The sequence below is a fragment of the Arvicanthis niloticus genome, chromosome 15 (assembly GCF_011762505.2).
Source record: "Arvicanthis niloticus isolate mArvNil1 chromosome 15, mArvNil1.pat.X, whole genome shotgun sequence".
Classification (NCBI taxonomy): domain Eukaryota; kingdom Metazoa; phylum Chordata; class Mammalia; order Rodentia; family Muridae; genus Arvicanthis; species Arvicanthis niloticus.
Genome location: NC_047672.1, coordinates 36,991,466 through 37,011,980, shown reverse-complemented (window position 1 = coordinate 37,011,980; position 20,515 = coordinate 36,991,466).

Below are 20,515 nucleotides of genomic sequence, written 5' to 3'. Positions count from 1 at the left end.
GGACACACTTCTTGTGACAGACTCCTGGGTACCTTCTACCCAACTTCCCTCTATACCTATTCTCTTAATCTTTATTGAGGAACAGAGAAACTACTCTATTGCCAGTGATAGCAACTCTCTCATTATAGTATAAAGCGCAATATAACTCAGAGGCACACACCATGCTTCTTTAGCAAGGAGTGTACTGGCTAGTTCCTATGCTACCTGGACACAAGGTAGAATCATCTTGGAAGGTGAGGTCTTAATTTAGACAATTCTTTCATAGAAGTGGATAGTAGTCAAGTCTCTGAGGCATCTTCTTGATCTAAAACTGAGGTGGTACGACTCAGTTTACTGTGGTGCTATCCTTGTACAGGTGGTCCTGGTTGGTATATAAAATCAGGTTGAGCAAGCCATGAGCAAGCAAGCTAGTAGACAGCACTTTTCTACAGCCTCTACATCTGTTCCTGCCTCCAGGTTTCTGCCTTGAGTTTCTGCCCTGATGTCCTTAGATGATGAAATATGATTAGACAGTATAAGCGAAATAAATCCTTTCCTCTACAAGCTATGTTATGGTCTTTATAGTAGTAATGAAAACCTTATGACAACAGGTCAGCTTTATCACTGTTGCCTTAGTTCCTGGTCATACTTCCAAGATTTTCTAAGACATTATTATTATTATTATTATTATTATTATTATTATTATTATTGTTATTATTGTTATTATTATTATTATTATTATTTTGCCACATCCTGTAGGACTTCAGTATCCTAATAACACTCCTCAGTCCTACTGCTCCTGAAACTTTTATACCAAGTCACACAGAAAGTTGACTTGCATGATGAACCCAAGGTCTTTCAATATAGAAATCTTGAATGAGTCTTCTTTTGAAACAAGAAGAACAATTCTAGTTTACTACCAAAATTTTCCTGAAAGACTATCTAGCCTATCTAGCATGAAATTTGGGAATATGGAATCTAAAACTGAGGTAAAATTAAGAACATAAGGAGGTAAGTGACTAAATTAGCTTTGATTAAGATAATGACTAAAATTGCTAATGTCTGATTGCAGCATGGAACCCAGAGTGTCAAACCCCAAAAGATGAGGTGAGTGAGAGAGAGAGAAAACTTAGCACTAAAGCTAGATGTTCAAAGAAAGTCGTCTGTCTAGAAATTGGTATCCTGTAAGCTTATCACCATTAGCATGCTTTCCCATGGGTCTTTCTTTCCAATCATCGCTATTGTTGTTGCGTGACTGAAATGTGTGTGGCTACTTTAAGTTAAAGTAGTTTTGGCTTTAGTTAAAAGAAAAAAAACTTCAAGGAATTAAAAGACTAAATATTAAAGTTAATAAAAACCAGTTTGACATGCCAACATGGGCTGGGGGACGCTCAAAGGGACTCACCTCTAGATGGATAGATATAAGTAATTGTGGGCTGCTGAGAGATGGAGGATTTGTCTTCTTCAAGGGTAAATCCCTTGATGGTTTATGCAATTCCAAGTGATCAGTCTTAAATACAAAAACCAAACCAAATAAACAATAACAACAACTAGCAACACTAAGCAGGGCCTTTCTGTGTGTGTGTGTGTGTGTGTGTGTGTGTGTGTGTAAAATAATAATTAAAGAAGAAATCATGAATTTGAGAGGTCATAGTGAGAGAACATGGAAAGAGCTGCAGTCAGAACAGTGAGGTGTGGAAATTATGAAAAACCAGGACTCACATATGAAATTTTCAAACATAGTTAAAAGAAAAAAGCAAAACCCACAGTGTAATAAAAGTTATAAATGGATGTTCATACCTGAAAGTAATTGATCAGTTAGTTCTTGAGAGAAATGATGTTCTTACTAATGTAGAAGAGCAAAAGAAGGACCCAGCTCTTCAGGGTTCTAGGAATAATAGCAGAGACATTAAAGAGATGACAGCTAAAGGCTTTTCAGAACTGGGAAAGCACAGCAGTGGTTAGCCCCAGGATCACCAATGTATCCCAACATAAATAATAATTTTCTCTAAACATGATAAAATGTTTAAGGATGTGGGGGCAGTGAGATTGCTCAATGGTTAGAGGGTCCATCAAACCTGATGGCCTGAGTTTGATTCTAGAGATACCAGCGTGGTTTGAATGACATGTCCCCACATCTGTGCCACCTTACACTTCACCTCTGAAGTCTCAGCTCAAAATTTCCATTCTTTGAAAGCAAAGCCTCAGTCTTCCAGCTTTCTAACATTGTGACTTCCATTGAACAATTCTCAGGTATTCTTCACAGGTATCCTAGATCTCTAGTCCACATCTAAGAACTCTCTTTGATGAATGAAGTCTAGATCCCACTGATCTTCCTTGCGATAAGAATCTTGAACTCTACCTTTTATCCAGTGTGGCACATGCTCTCTCTCACCTCTGACTTCTGCTTTGCTCCTCCTCTCAGAATAGTCTTTTGTTCTCTGCTTCTCCCCAATCCTAAGCACTCTTTGTACTGCCTTTGCAATCCCGTCTCTCAGAAAGCTTCCCCTATCCTCCAGGTCAAAGTGACTTCTGAGATGCTTGTGCTTGTTCTTCACTGTGCTATACAGTGTCTCATAACCCTCACTGTAGTCCTGTGTATCCCATTAGACTAGGATATGCAAAGACTGAGAGCAGACAGCAGTGTCTGCTCGGGGCCTGAACCATATGCACCACTCAATAAATAACTAGATCTTTAAAATTAATGAAAAAAGTTGTATGTACATAAATTAAATATTCATAGTCTCAAATTAGGATATTCATCATGAGTAGTGTATTTAATATTGATGGAGCCTTATTCACCATCCTGGAAAATTACTAGAAAAGTAAGTAATTATAAAATTTATATAGAAGTTTTATATATAATACTTTAAGTGACTGTAATGTACAAATTATATACTTTTTAAAAGCCATGTACATGTGATGTCCACTCCCAGCATAGAAAATTAATTTCCTGATTTCATGTCAGTCTCTCTTTGAAGAGCTTTCTTCTTTTGGCTCAATGCAATGGAAGGTGACTTTCTGAGAGAGGAAACAGGCTTCTCTTAAATCTCCCATGACTTGCCCGACAATTCATTATAGGTCCTATTGGTCTTCTAACATTTTCTGACATACTCTTTACCTTTAAGAGCATCACTGGATTTATATACAGTCTGTGCCACAGACTTTTCTTCATAAAATCTCAGTGTTAAATTTGCTCATGCCACAAATGTGTGAGCTGCCTGAGAATATTGGTATTCATTCCACTGCTGGTCTCTTCATAAAAGTGGAAGTGTCAGATGATGATAATTCCATCTCCAGAAAATGCCTATAAAATGCACGCAAATTGAGGGAACATAAAAGTTAGAAAGAGACATGTAAGAATAAAAGAAACACACTAGGCTTTCATAACTGCTGACACTTTGATACCATAGTCCTAGAAGACCATTAAACTATATCCAGCTCCATGCAGCTGACACGTCAGAGTACCTGCTGCTCTGGCAGAGAGACGTGTCTCTATAGAGAAAGCGCACTTCCAAATATAGGATAGCAGGCAAGGCATATCTATGCTAGTAACTTCAAACATGAGGATAATAACAATTAGAGAAATGTGTAATACCGAATATAAATTGCTGAGTGCAACTTCCAATATTCTGATCCACTGTGTATTTTTCTTCATTTTCCTTTTTATTCGGGTTGTTTTAAGACAAGAGCTTACTACATAGCGCAGGCTGACTTTAAACTCATTCTAAGTTTTCTACCCCAACCACCAGAGTTTGGGATTACAAACCGTTGTTTGACTCTTTTGTTTGATCTTTAAACACGTGTCTGTTTACTCCAATAGAGCACCAAGAACAGAAATGATTCACCCAGGTCTAACACAGTGAAGCAATGAGTTCATTGAGCTGCCTTACTGGAGCATGGACAACTGAAAGACAGCTACATCACAAAAACTCACCAGGCTGTGGCTACTCACAAAAGCCTGAGAATCAAGTTCAAATCTTTAGATGTGATTGTGCTCACCAGTTACCCCAGAACTGTATGGGCAGAGACAGGAGGATTGCTGGGTTTGTTAGTTACCAGCTTTGCTCCAGATTCACTGAAAGATTCTGTCACAGGGATTTAAGAGGAGAGGGATATAGAGCAGGACACCCAACACTTTCAGCAGCTTCTATGCACACATATGTGAGCCACCTGTACACATATATGATGCATATCATGTGCATGCATGTGCGTGCACACACACACACACATACACGCACACGCATGACATTCTTTTACATGCACCTACATATTTATATTTTCCTCTGGTCTTAATGCCTTCATGTAGGTCTGAGTTTCCAAGTTTTTAGAATTCTCAACACATAGAAAATCCTTTTGAATTTTCTTGTGCTGTGGGTCGGCTAGTGGCAGACCATCAGCTGTTATCTGCAAAGTGTATTGCCTTTCTTTGTGAAAATATGTTCTTTCTGGAGACGAAAATTCCAGTGGAAAGATATTTCTTTCTGCACTGTAAGAGGCTCGCTTTTTTTTGCCCTCCTCCTCCTCTTTTATGTATCCAGTGAGAAATCAATCATCTTCGAATCACTATTTCCCCGTACATAATATTCCATCACTTTCATCCCCAACTTTACACAACTCACTGACATCCAAATTTTTTCAGTTATAGAATTTTATGTTTACACACATGGCTTCCAATATATTCATTTCTCCCTGGTATTTTGTTTTGCAAATTCCAGTATCCTTTATTGATAATTTCAATTTTTAAAAAATAATTAATTAATTAATTTACTTTCCATCCCCTCTCTCCTCTCCTCCCAGTTCTTCCATCCCAACTCTTCTTCCCTCCATCCACTCCTCCTCACTTTCTTTTCAGAAAAGGAGAGGCCTCCTATAGATGTCAACCAGCCCTGGCGTATCAAGTTGCAATAAGACTAGGTACATCCTCTCCTATTGAGTCTAGATGAGACAGCCCAGTAAGAAGAAAAGGTCTCACAGGCAGGCAACACAATGAGAGACGGCTCTTGCTCTGCTGTTAGGAATTCCATTTGTAAGCTAGGCTGCACAACTGTAATATCTGTACAGAAGGCCTAAGTCAGTACTTTGTTGGCTAGCTGGTTGGTAGCTCAGTCCCTGTGAGCCCTTATGGGCCCAAGTTATTTGCCCAGTGATATTTTTAATCATGTTTGTTTATCAAGAAATTTGAGAAATTCCGTATATTTTCAACATATGTCATTTTTCATTTTCTTCCTCTCTGTCAGCTGAGAATCCACGTCTTTGTCAAACAGCCTAGTGTCAACTCTCCCATCTTTAAATGTTTCTCACCCTCAATCACTTTCTCTTTAAATTGCATAACACCAATCGATGTGTCTTAGGATTCAGTATCTTCTCCATTTCCTTCCTCATGCCCTCCCCTTGTACTCTTTCTTTCTTCTCTCCTTTTCCTTCTATCCTCTCCATTCCTTTTCTCTTCTCTACTTTTGTGGTTCTGGGCATCAAACCAAGGACCTTGCTAAAGGTTGGCAATGTTCTACCATTGATCTGTACTCCCAACCCTGGGTTCAACAGTGTCTTCACCAACTCCAGTACACTGTTAAAAACATCACAAGATGACACCATTTAATCTCCAGCTCAATAATTTATATTACGTTCTAATTATAGTTTATATATTTTTAGGCTGGTATTCTTAACATGTTATTTAATATGCACATCTTTTGTTCTCCTTGGACTGATTTATAATAATGATTTAAAATGACTATCTGCTAATTGCAAAATCTATTGATCTGTGAATTTGTTTATATGTTTCAAATGAATTACTTCTTTTCTTGATCCAGGATCACAGTCTCAGGGAGTTCTGGGTGGTCTGGTGAGTTGATATTGTTCTTTCTGTGGGGTTGCAATCTCCTTCAGTTCCTTCAGGCCTTTCACAAGCTCTTCCATTGGGGTTCCTAGACTTAGTTTGATTGCTGGCTGTGAGTATCTGCATCTATATTGGTTAGGTGCTGGTAGAACCAACCTCTCATGGAAGACCATGGATACCAGGGTCTTGTGAGAAAGTACTTCTTGGCATTGGCAATAGTGCAGGGGTTTGGTGACTGTAAATGGGATGGATCCCTAGGTGAGGCAGTCTCTGGATGGCCTTTCCTTCCGTCTCAGTTCCATTTTTTTTAATCCCCGTCTTTCCTTTGGACAAGAACATTTTGGGGTTAAAAATTTTGAGTTGGTTGGGTGGCCCTATCCCTCAACTTGGGTCTCTGCCCATCTACTGGGTTCATCTTAGAGCTTCACTTTGATAGCCTTACTACCTATATTTATTTCTGCTGCTCTTTATAGAGACAGTGATTGCACACCAAACTCAGCATGTTGACAGCTTCCCTAATACCTTGGGGAGTCTGCAGCACATCTTTGTCAATATGCATGGCCTATTTCTTTAGCATTCACAAGCTAATCTCTTTTTCCTTTTGAAAAACAATGTGAAATGAATTTGACAGAGGCATATACAGGTCCAGACAAATCACATTTTCTCAAAGAGAATGAAATAGAAAAATAGAGTATCACAGAAAATCTGTGGATTATTTCCCATGCCATCCAAAACCACTGAAGGGATGGCAATGACACACATTAATTAATTAGAAGTCTTCAAATGGCCTACTGACAGCAGCAGAAATGTGAATTCCTTTGGTTATATTTTCTCTGTAGATCATTTGTACCTATTAACGATACAGCCAAATCTGACCATTAAAATCATTGCCCAATTTATATCTAGAAAAAGGCATAAATTTTCTGTCTTCTCAGTGTTAGGCTAAATTTTTATTTTCTTATGGTCTTAGAAGCTAACATCATTGTCAAGAAAAATGAGAAAACTGGGTGTGATGGGTCACACCTTTAATCTCAGCACTCAGGAGGCAGAGACAGGTGGATCTCTGGGAATTCAAGGCCAGCCTGGTCTACTAATAACATTCCCAACAGCAGAACTGTCACATAGAGAAACCCTGTCACAAACAAACAAAGTCAAACAAAACACAAAGTGATTAGGTGAAGCTTATGAAAAATGTAGAAAACTCATTCTTGCTATCTTAAATAAGATATGTTATCTTAAAATAAAACATTTTTCTGATTATATATTTTACCTAGACATTCAGTAGACTCCAGTGCTTTGCCAATGATAATTATAAATGGTCATTTCTACCATTATAGTAAAATATTCTAACAAAATTTCTAGTATGGGTAAAATGATGACAGATATGGTACTCTACTGTTTTGAATATGTGTTACATTAGCTGCTTATGTACAAATTGTGAATAACAGTGACTTTAGTACTATTAGCAAACAAAGTAGAATTGTTCCATTTCTGAATTGGATGCTCTTTGGAAGTATTAAATAATGTCTCACATGTTGAAGAATGGAAATGCCTTAAATTAATGCACTCTTAATTAATTGTTCCCCTCCTTATTCAGGAGCCCAGCCACATGGTGTGAAGATGGTCAAATTGTTATGATAACACGACACTGATTTTCACAACCTTGCTTGAGAAAACCATTTAACTAGGTTTGGTGGCTCATGCGTATAATCTCAGCACTGAAAGGCCAAGGCACAGTTATAGCTAGTTCCACAAAAGCCTGAGTACACAGTTCCATGGCAGCCTGTGCTGCAGAGTGAGTTTCTGCCTTAAAAGAAAACAAAACTAAAATAAGCTAAACTGACATAAAATAAAAACAAAAATCAGGAAACACATGCAGTCTACTGGGGTGATTTCTCATTCATTCAGTCACTAAAATGAGAACCATATTATTTTAAAAAATCACATAACTTACACATCCAGGAAAGACCATCACTATCAGCTACAGCCTGATTCATTCTGCCTGTAATATTTGGCAGGCACTGATGGCTTATTGCTATCTACTCAGTTCTACCAGAGCTGAACAAATTTAAATTTTCAATAAAATCTGTTTGTTTAATGTAAAACCACCATGTTAAGTAGCTTTTGATCACCATGATGAGATCCCAAGGAAAACAATTTCAAGGAGGCAGGATTTATTCTAGCTTAGGGTCTACTTTAAAGTTCATTGTTGGCTGTATATGTAACACTGAGGTGCACTGCAAGACAGAATGATGTCAGAGGGTGTGACAGAGTGAGGATGCTCATGTCACTCTCTTGTTGTTCAGGAAGCCAAGAGACTGTGGAAGAGGTTGGGCAATAAATACCTATCAAGTGCATGATTTAAGAGAATAGATTTGTTCAATCTGGCCACATTACTCAGTTTCCAACACTTCCTAAGGATCCATTCAATGAGGAATTCAACAATAAGTTAATATGTTGGATTGGTCAGGCCCCTTAGCAATCACTTTCCCAAAGCTCATCAACTGGCAATCATGACATTAACAACAGATTTAGGGGGGATGCGGGACCCTTCATACCCACACAGCACAGGAACACACGCCTTACATTTGAAAATTAATTGCCATTCCATCTCTTTATTACCGTTCATCTTTAATTGCAAAAAAAGAGAAGCATCTGTTCTCAGTGCTTCTGCTCCACTCTCAGAGCCTCCCTCAGTGGTGACTGTAACCAAACTAGCCCTTTTTAAACATCAGGCTTACTAGTGTAGTGATTTCTGCCACCTGAGTTTGCCATTCTGTTCTATTTCTCTCTTTCATGAGAGTCCACTTCCAGCAGAAAGACAGGGCATCAAGTGAAGAATAGGGTTGCCATCTCACAGTCAAAACTTTTACCCATAATTGTTCCTTTCTGAAAGAACTGCAAGGATGGAAATGGAGAGGAGCCTGAGGAAAAGAAGGTCCAGTGACAGGCTCAAAGTGAAATCCAGCTCAAGGGGATGTCCCAAGGCCTGACACTATTACTGAGGCTATGGAGTACTTACAAAAATGGACTTATCATAACTGCCCTCTGAAAGACCCAACAAGCAGCTGAGTCAGATGCAGATATTTGCACCAAACCAATGGACAGAAGCTGCTGACCCCTGTGGTTGAATTGGGGAAAAGCTGGAAGAAGCTGAGGAGGAGGGCAACCCTGTAGGAGGAACAGCAGTCTCAGTTGACCTGGACCCCAAGATTTTTCAAACATTAGACTACCAACTGGACAGCATACACCAGCTGATATGAGGCTCCCAACACATATATAGCAGAGAACTGCCAGGTCTGAGTTCAGTCAGAGAAGATGCACCTAACCCTCAAGAGACTGGAGGACCCAGGGAGTATAGAGGTCTGGTGGGATGGGGTGGGGGGAGATATAGGGACATCCTCGTGGAGACAGGGGGTTGTGGGGTGAACCGGGAGGGAAATGGAGTCTGGAGTCCAAATAAATAAATAAATAAATAAATAAATATCCTTTTAATGTCAGTTAGTTCATGATTGCTCCATTTCATCCCTGTGTGCAACATCCTGCCTAGACTGTTCCTCAAATTAACTGAGAGTGCAGCTGTTTCCCATTCTCACCACTGTAGAAAGGCTTAGAAGGATGCTGTGGCATCAGAAAAATAAGACTAGAATAAAACGAAGTCTTTCTAAGACAGCAGCAACCAAAAAAAAAAAAAAAAAAAAAAAAAAAAAAAAAAGTGTACCACAACTGAAACCCTTAGAGATTTTTCTGTTCTCGGTTCTGAGTGTTTTAGTGTGCTATGTTTATTCCCAGCTCTCCCTGACATTCTGATGTGAGCATTATTTCAATCTGCAGTCTTCACAAGGTCTAAGTAGCTTGTTTGGCCATGCAGACACAAGTTGAATGAATCTGAGGCAGGATTTATGATGGCAACTCTGAATCTGACACTTAACAATAAGTGTAACGTGAAACTAGCATTGAGAACCACTGTGTTCTCCATTCTAGAGGAAGGTGTTTCTACTCAAATGCTTTCTGAGCCACCAAGCAGTGAAGCTTGAATAGGTGGAGGTCTATATTTATATAGCTTCCTAAAGCAGGTCTGAGTGCTTTACCAGCAAACACAACTAAATATACAGGTTACTAGTCATCATTCCCATCGACTTTTTGTTCATTCTGCATGGAAATAACAAAGTCAAGATTTGAAGGTAAATTTCTGGCTTGCAGGTAATTACTGGTTTAAAATCTGTGTTGGTAATACATGCTAGGGTTCTGATTTGAGGACCGGGATATCTAATGTGGCAGGATCTATTCATATTAGGGTCATTAAACACTTCCCATAACTTGTCAACAAATTCTAGACTCTGGGTTCTGAGCAGTGAACAGAGCTAAGTTCTGGCTTCTAAGGTGCTCATTCTGTTTTCTGATGGGAAAAAAAAACAGAATAAGCAGATCAGTAAGTCAGTAGATAAGTGCAAAGGAGAAATGTAAGGCGGAAGATAGGTATCTGTGACAGGGCAGGGTAGACTTTCTATCAGTAGGATAGTTGACAGTTACTTAAATACTAAGGATGTTTGGGAGTAAACCCTGGAACATAAAGTCCCAAGTCCCTGAGGGAGACTTTGTTTGTCTGGTGCGCTGAAGGAACAAAGAGCAGTGTTTGGATGAGAGAAGAGAATAGAATCATGGCAATAGGAGGTACCAGAGGCTCAGAAAGGGCAAAGGAGTACATAGGTTGGAGAAGGCCATTACAATGTCATTCTATGTGATGAGAAAATGTTCCGCGCACCCCCAAAATCCTTTTTCGCCCGCGAATAAGGACAGGAGGCAATAATCGGGTATACTGCAAACGAGGATTTACTTCTTGTCACGGTAAAGCGGAAAGACGGAAGAAGCCGGAAGCGGCCTAGCTTAAATACACCCTAGAGTGACGTATTCACTTCTGATTGGCTGTTTGCTCACCACCCAATATTACGCCTCGGGATTGGCCAGTGACTTGGCGGTCTTTCTGCCTTAGCAGCTGCGCAGATAATTGTTTACTTCTGGAGAAGACACGAGGCCAGCGCCATCTTGGGATGGCAGATTATACCACCATTAACAGCGGCTTCCTACAAGAAAACATAGATGTCGCTCTACATGGCAGTCCAGATAAGAGAAGCTGTTAACCATTGCATGGGCAGCACAGTCATAGGGAAGGGTAAGTACAAATTTCTGGCTAGATGTTAGAGAATTATGCAACATTATTTTTCTAATAGATTGAATGTGGAATACATAGAGAAAAGGAAAGAGACGGTGATCAGACTTGGAGCTAAATACATTTGCTGTAGATTAATTCCTCTCCAAGATGGCAACTTTGTGAAGCCTAATTAACAACTTCCTTCTCCTCCTCCTCCAGCTCCTCCTCCTCCTCCTGCTCCTCCTCCTCCTCCTGCTGCTCCCCCTCCTGCTCCTCCTCCTCCTGCTCCTCCTCCTCCTGCTCCTCCTCTTTCTCTTCTTCTTCCTCTTCCTCCTCCTCCTCCTTCTTCTTCTTCTCAAAGAATCATCTACTTTATAAATACCCCATTTACTTCCCCAGTACAAATTTGCAATACGTTATTGGTATCCATCTCCAGGGAGTAGTACAGCTTTGTGATGCCTAATTTTCTAACATCAGAGTCCATATTATCAGGTTCTGGGAGATCCAGTCCTCAAGGTTTATACATAGGGTCTTAAATCTAGCATCCAAAGTACTCTATAATCTTCCTTTGAAATTATCATTCTAACCTTATATTTATCTCTCTTTGCTATTGTTTATATCAGTGGTTTCTAGAGATGTTAACTGCTCCACAAAAGAATTAAAAATTTCACCAACAGAAGAGGATGTAAATGTTCTTTATATGAGCTAAGGAAATCGTGTGGTGATGTGCCTGCTTAACTTCTAACAAAAGAAACATCTTGGTGGAGGTTAAAAAAAAAAAAGGAAAGCATAGTCCAAATGACAATGATTTATTAAAACCCACATTTACCCTGACATGAAGCATGGCATGTAAACCATCCAGCATCTAGACTCAGGGATCAATAGGTGCATAAGCCAGTCTTCTCGAGGTCATTCCTATCAGTAGAAAACAGCTCCTACAATTTTAAAAGCATTCCATGATTCTGATACAGTAACTTACTGCTACTTATGATAGTTTTAAAATGTGTAGACCTAGTATCATCTTCAGAACTACTTCCTATTATTCTCAATTAAATTTAAATTTCTGTACCTTAACTATTCTCGATAACATAAATTATTCTGCTGTTTAGATTATATAAATCTGTCTTGTTAGTAGTGAGACTAATATAAAGTTTTACATAGCCTAATATATATCTATATCTACATATCTATATCTCCATCTATATCTATCTCTGTATTCAATAAGAGCAATATAACCTCATGTGCAATTGTCATGTATAAATTTTGTTCAATCCTGTTAGCATTTCTTAGACTAGATTATGTATTGTTTGTGTATTTCTCTTCATATGATATATATTTTCATACCCTCTTTCCTGTTTTTCTGTTACTTGTGTTGGTTTTGGACCTAGCAGCACAGATGCCTCAAACTTACCATGCATCCATAGTTGGCAAGAACTGTTGATCCTGACCCCACTTCCCAAATTCTGGGATTACAGGGATGTGGCATCATGCCTGGCCTCATTCTTGTCCCTTTTTTTGAAGATATGTCCCCTACTTGTCTTTTCTCACAAAGTGTGTCAAGTCATTTTCAGGAACATCCTGTATGAGTAATGACTGAATACAAATGTATGAGCCAACCTTTAAAACACCCATTTTGCACACTGTATTCTTTATCTTAACCTTCATCTGTACTTTGGTCATTGTATAGAAATATGTATCAATGATTTCAACATTTGAGGACAAATTTACCTTGGTAGTGTTGGAATCATGCAAAAGAAACTTATTCTAAGTACAAACATTTTGTTTTCAGACTCCATTTAATTATAGGAAGAAAATAAGTTCAAGGTCCCAGGCCCTAGGGGAGCTGGGGACTTGCCTATACCTGAACAGCTTCTGTTGTAAACAGTTGTCTGAGTCTAGACATCTCAAGGACAACTTGTAAGGAGATGGTTGTATGAATCCAGCCATCTCAAGGACAACTTTTCCATTTTGCTGGCAGGGTCAAACAAGTTCTTACTCTCAGGCCTAGGAATAAACACCTATCCCACTTCTTCAAATGTTTTCCTAATTGTCTGTTAACCAGTAAAGAATGTAGAAATTGCTATTATCTAAACCAAGATGCATAAGTTGTGCAAACATACAACCAATTGCTTGCTATGCCCGAATTAACTACATGCCGCTGACCCCCCTCCTTTGGCCCCTTACCACTCTGACCTCCAGACTTAATGTCTAGGAGAATGAATTAAGGACCCCAAAGCTAGCTTTGCTCTGGATATGGTTCAGTCTCCAATGAGTACTGCCATGCTTAACCTATAATGTCAAAATACAGTAGGATAACACTGCAACTCCCCCTTTGATTTGTGTTCCCATCTTTTTAAAAAAAATGTATAAACTCCCCTTGGTGACACAGTATAGATCCCAAACTGCCCACCTCCCTGAGTGCTAGGAGAATGAAGCTTTCATTTTTAAGCTTCCTTATTTGAAGTGTGTTTTCTTGGCTTCCACCCCGAGTCTAACAGTAGAACCTTATCTAATAAGGGATAAGTATGTGTAACTTCCAAAAAAATAAAAAAAAAAAAAAACCTTCTACAAGGTCTTTCTACTACAAAGTGTATTTTCACCTGACTCCATTGGTTACTCATTTTGATTTTAAAAGATCTTACCTTGGAGCTGGAATGGTAGTAAATGGTTATAATCCTAGTACTTGGGAGGAAAGTTTGGGTTGTGAGATCATCACAAAAAAGGTTTTATCTTCCCTATAATGCTACAGAAAACTGGTATTAACTACACATGCATATTTTTATTAACTGTCATGGATGCTTGGGACAGACAACTACTTATGAAGTAGCTAAGTTTGGTAAACGACTAAATTTTAAAACTGCCTTCTAAATGGAAGTAAAAAAAAAATCATCTGAAAATAAGAGTTTATGTAAAGCTCTAATGTTTTCCCTCTGGGAATTCATTTGATTTCAAAGAAAAAAAAAAGCTATTTTTAAAAAAATCAGATGGCTGTAGAAACTGCAACAACATATGAAAAAATATTTTGCTACTAGATGATAAGGAGGTTAAGGTTTCTAACAGATGCATTCTTCAACTCTTTAAAATACTTTTAATAAGCAGGTGAAGTAAAGAAAACCTACACAAGGTACAAAGAGCTTTTTTCTGGTGATTGTCAGATAAATGACAATACAATGTCTCTAAAGAATCAAAATAAAGTTTCTCTATACAAGCACTTTAACACATTCTCTCTCTTCTTCCTCCCCATGTAGGACTTTGTGATCCACATTTCAAGTGGATCACAGGCAGACTTCATTAAGATGCTGTCACAGTCTAAACGTAGCAGCGCCACTGAACGAGTGCCTAAAGAACTGAGAGTCTGAGATTCTTTACTCTTACCACTCTAATGATAATGAAAGCTGGAGACTTTCCAACCCTTCAAATGCACATGTGACAGGATGGGATATTTATCTCCTTGTAAGAAGATCACAACTTTGAAATTTTAACTCATCTCAAATTTCTTAAGGGTTCTAATTACAACATTGAAGGAAAAAAAATAATACACACCATTCCTGAACAATTTCCAGATATCTGTGTAGATATAATGTTACACATGACCATTCATAAGTTCCCAGGACTCAGAGGCAAAACCAGATTATTTCATCCAGATTTTACTAGTAGTTGAAATTTATACTTCCCTGATCAATGAAGATAGGTTATAAACTATCTCAAGATCCCAAGGCATGAGCAGAGGAACATATCTTTTATTTTCCCCAAAATGATATTCTAGGAGTATGGGGTGAGTCCTCTTTGCCTTAATTAAGTTCAAAATTCCTAGTAAAAACCATACAGATGATGTCCTTCCTTCTATTAATTTTCTGTCTCCATGGATCTGTCAAGCATTAAAAGTGTCTCAAGGAAACAGTGCTATGGAAGTTCTACTCTGTATTAGACAAGTCTCTAAAATACTCAACCTAAAACACTGTAGCGGATATGGTAAAATCAGGCCAGGATAGCTAGATTTATTTATAGGAAAAACAAGACAAAAGGTAGATCAAAATAATAATTTAAAAACAATGACATTATTAACTACAAAGTTATAAGGATAAAAACGCAGAAATAATGATGGGTTCTTATAAAAATTCAAAATTTCAAAAGTAACTGAAAATAAGACATTTAGGAGAAATCACAACAGGGATCAAAACAAAATAATTCCAGAATCCCCAACTGAAGTTTCCTAGGTTGGGAAATTATAAACAATGGGGTTCTTCCTCTCTGAACATGGTCATGAGAAATAGAAGGTGGCAAAGAAAAAATATAGCAATGGATCCACAATGTAATTCTATTTTCAAAAGCATACACATATATTTTTAGGAAAAGAACATGGAAAACTGTAGAGCAAACTAAAATGACTTCCTCTGGGATAACAGCTAAGTTGCTGAGTAACTTCACATATACTCTCTTATCTAACGCTTTCAGTGCTACATATTACTTCTATCAACTCTAACTATCTGTGGCCAGGAGGTGTGGTGGTGGGAACAGGAATGCCCCCGCCCACAAACTCATGTGTTTGAATGCTTGCCCCCACTATTAGAAGGTATGACCTTCTTGGAGGAAGTGTGTTGTTTTGGAGGTGGGCTTTGAGGTTTCCTATGTTCAAGTTATACCCAGTGTGGCTCACAGTCTTCCTTCTGTTGCCTGTGGATCAAGATGTAGAACTCTCTGCTCCTACTCCAGCACCGTGTTTGTCTGTGTGTCCCCATGCTTCTTGCAAGAGCTGCTGAGGTCATGGTGTCTGTTCATAGCAATAAAACCCTAAGTCAGGAGGACAAGATTTAGAATTTAATTAGGCAATATATTGGTCTAGCCAAGTAGTAGAAGTCAATTCTTTTTTTAAGATCCAAGATCTCACCAGCACTAGGGATTTGGCTAGCTTTCCAGTACCTGGCATGATTTGCTCCCTGTTGACAGAGGCTCTAAGTCCAATTAGAGGAGCGTTTGGTTACTAGTGACATGTGAATACCAGTATTGCACTTTTATAAATATCTTACCATGCTATTTTGCTTCAGAGTTATCACAGCTGGGTAGGACTATCAATTTCTTCCCTCCCTTGGCAGCTTGCATAGTATTTTCTGATATCATGGAGGCTTAAATATAGGAAGGAGGCTTTCAGGTTAGATTCAGCTCAAATAATATGAGCCTTTTATCTTCACTTCCTTGGGTTCTTTAGCAATAGGATGTTATTTTCAACTTCTGAGCAACAACAATTAGTTATAATGTACTGGGAGCCAGATGGACTGTCCTGTCCTTAAAAGGAGGTTTCCTATATGCCTGGTACTGGGATTTTGTTAGTCTATGGTTCTTGTGGCTAGCATCGTCTACTCAAGAGACATAATTTCTTTTAAAATTCATATATTATTGACATATTTATATAAATATCGACTTATATGCATTATACATAATTTTAGGTAAATATAAAACAATCTTATTATTCCTTATTTCCTGAAGTAAGCATAGTTATTACAGTACACAATAAAGACACTTCTCTTTACAGCAAATGTATACTATCAGAGTAAGCCACAAGAAGATACAATACAGAGACCAAAAGATTGTGGAGAGCCTAGCCCCACTGATGTATCTACACCCAACTCTTGCATCTATGCCTTAAAAGCAACACAGAAAGATTAGTTGAGCCAGAGTACTGGAAAGTCTGGTGTGACAGTCTCTCCAAGAAATGGTTTCATTAATAAGACCAGGACAATGGCAATTATCAATAGATAGGCTAATGCAGATGGGGAAAATCCCATGGGATCCTAACCCTAGATCAAGAAGTACAGGCAACTAATGACTGCTGAGAGAGCAGAATTAGCCTCTTCTAGGGATACGCCCCTAATTGGTTATTGAAGACACTGTGCTTAACCCTGATGTCATATACACATGGACAACAAAAACAGACTCAGCAGATTATATTTATCTATGTGTGTATACACAACATTCACTGTGCAAGGGTAACAGGCCCAAGACCATAGTAGTTCCCCAGACCTTAACATGATGAAAACTGACTCCATGATGAATGGGTTATTCAGACTGTAAAACTCAGCACATAGACAGCGGCACCTTCCAAAACAAAAGCAAAGACCTAATCTATCAAAGCTCATAGTTCTCGGAAGTCTCTAAATGTATTGACCTTGCATTTTGGCTTCTGTAGTTCTGGTTTTGGCTAATTGCTCTTTGTAAACATTGTGTCAATATAGGGTGTCATTTTCCCTCAGAAAAGATCTGGGAGCTACATTAAGATCTCAAACACCCTATCTATGTTCCAGCACACTTTCTACTGGCCTAAACCTGGAGATGAATGGTCTTCTCTGGTGTCTACCTCCAAACATAAAACACAATCAAGAATTAAAGAAATGGTATGCATGTGGAAATTTTACAGTATTCTGGCATTCATAGTTCTCTCAAAGCAGTGTCACCAAGGGTGGCCAATCAAATAAAGTGGGAGCAAATGCACACCTCCAGGCTTTAAGGCACATTATTTTGTCTTAGAAATAGATAAATGTAAGAGAAGAAAAACAATCTTATGGTGTCTACACAGATGTTACAGAAACTGAAAATTGAGTCAGATGCTGTAAATAAACTATTTACTTATATTTGCATAATGTTAAATCAAAACAGATTCTAACAAGGTAAACACAAAGGATCGATATCCATCAGAGCCATAATGAATTACTATCCAATTGCTCTAGAAATGAAATTTTCCCAATGTCTCTTCCTGATAAAGGGCCATAGGCATGTGCCACCATTAGCTAAACACTATGTGTAGATGAAACTTTTGTCTAAAACCGAAAAGAAGAAAAACTCACAATAAACAAAGAAATCACACCAATATGAGTTTATTTAAAGGCAGGAGAAAGCAGAGCAAGGTTCAGAGAAAGTTTCCCTTTGTAAACCTGGAGGTACATGACATATTTGATGTGAGGTTGTGGCACCTGATCCTCTGGTTGCTTCCTAAAGTAAGAAGAAATGTTCATCTCACCCCTGAATCTCTATTGCATCATTAATTTCAAACATATCTGCTTGATGAACATTTTGAACCAAGAGTTCATAGGCTCTGAACAACAGCATCAGTTTCTCACTATCCTCCCAAAAGCTGGTAAGTCAGGAATGGGCGAAGATGGTAACCAGGAGTAGAAATGCATTAACACACAAAGGAACTGGAGTTTAGGATTACTATAAGCAGGAGAGATGGGTCATCACTAAGGTGTTAGGAAACCTTCTATAGTGCTGGAAAGCACACTAGTTTACTTTATAATTTACCTCAGCTGTTTAAAGTAGGACTTAGACCTTATTCATCTCAGCCCAGGTTGTGGTGGCTACCAGTACAGATCACCTGAACTCAGCATGTGACTAGCATTCAGAAACACGTGACCAAGTTGGCTTTTCTGTCAAGATTCAGTCTTGTCAAATTAATTAGTTGTGAGGTTCAAATATGTACTTGGATTTGCATACAATACTTAGTATGCAGCTAGTACCAAATATCTGTAATACAGACATTTTTTGCTGAGTTAGATTTCTGTTATTGTGACATGATACCTATGATGATAACTTATGAGGAAAAAATATTGATTTTGGCTCATAGCCTTAGAAGAGTCAGTACAGGGTCACTTGACCACATGGTTTTAGACCTATGTTGCATACTGCATCATCGTGAAACAAAAGGCAGAAGCCAGTTCACCTCATGTCAGGGGAATGCAAAGAATGAGAAAAGCAGAAGTCAGGGCACCAAGTCCCCTTCCAGGACATGGACCATACAATCTAATTTTTTTTTTCTATAACCCCCACATCTTAATGCTTCCACAATTTCCTAATGATGCCATAGACTATTCAACATGCCTTCAATATGTGGTCCCTTAGGGACATTCAAGATACAAACCATAGCACTCCACTTCGTATGGTGATTCAACACCTGCAAATTAATGAACCCTTCACAATGTGTGTATTTATTTTAAGATACAGAAATCTGTTATCTCTTAGTTTTTAGCAAATACCTAAATGCAGGGAGCCAGCCCTGGGAGATCTTTCTTGTTCAGTTCCACTTGAGGCAGTGGAAGGGGAAGAGCATTATCAGGGCTAAGACTTAGTCTTATGAGAAATTTAGGGTTTCTGTATAATAATATGTTTTCCTATCACAATTCTATGCCACATTGCTTCAGCAGCTGACCTGCCTGAATTCCTCTGAGGTGAGAAATCATTTAGTACCTCATCCTAAAACAGGAGATTAAATAAAGTAGCCTTTGTTCTAGCTCCACAGGAATTGCAGGGGCGCTAACTTTCAGACTGCTAGTTGAAGTGTGAGGAAGAAAAGGGGACACTTTGAAAAGTGATTTTAGTATTATTTCTAAGTTGTAAAAAGTTTCCTATGAAGGCTCTCTAAGGGGAAAAGGGCTTGAAAGAAAAGAGAGATAAGGGATCTAAGAAAAAGGGGATAAGCAGAATCTAAGAAAAAGCCATGTAAGGAAAGCTAAGAGAGATATAGGGAGAATAATGACAAGGAAAGTGAAGATTGAGTGTGTGAGAATCTCTTTGTCTTCAGCAGTTAAACATTACATCTTTCAGAATACATGATCACATGGTAAAAGTTTATCAAAAATTTACACATAAATTAAAATCATAAAATGAATAAGTTTACAATAGAGAATGTTTATATGCATAAACATTCTACTAATGAAGATAATTACTCCTAATTATCTGGCTAAACATTCATCATCTGTCACAGCTCCACAATTCATGGAGAATTAAAAATAATAACTAAGTTATTAGTGAAGTTTTGTATAGATAAATCCAGTCAGTATATTATCTTCTGTCCTAGTACCTATGGTAAATTGTTAGTTCTCTTTTTATGACCTTTGGTTAATGGTTTTACCTTTTGGAATGTGCTCTGAGTAGTAGAATGTCTGCTTACTATCTCAGAAGCAATTAATTGGTGACATTTGGAGACTGGTAGAGTTCTCATTGCACTTTTGACTATCAGAAAAGGACCTAATAGCAGTGCCATTATAAAAGAGCTTAATAAATACTGATATAATTTTAGGAATTCTTAAAAGATCATCATTAAGAATTAAGAAGTCGTACTTCCAGTCTGGGCCCAGGAACTGAGCAGATCCAAGACAGCAGCTCTGCCTCCAATCACACAGAACCCAGAGGAAGCGGGGCTCCCAGGAACTCTAACCCGGGCAGTATCTTAGAATTTGAGGAGAACACAGGTAAACAGGTAGAAGCCCTTAAAGAAGAAAGACAAAAATCCCTTAAAGAATTACAAGAGAACACAACCAAACAGGTGAAGGAATTGAACAAAACCATCCAGGACATAAAAATGGAAGTAGAAACAATCAAGAAATTACAAAGGGAGACTATGCTGGAGATAGAAAACCTAGGAAAGAAATCAGGAGTCATAGACACAAGCATCACCAACAGAATACAAGAGATAGAAGAGAGAATCTCAGGTGCTATAGAAAATATTGAAATAACTGTCAAAAAAATGCAAAATGCAAAAAGTTCTTAACACAAAA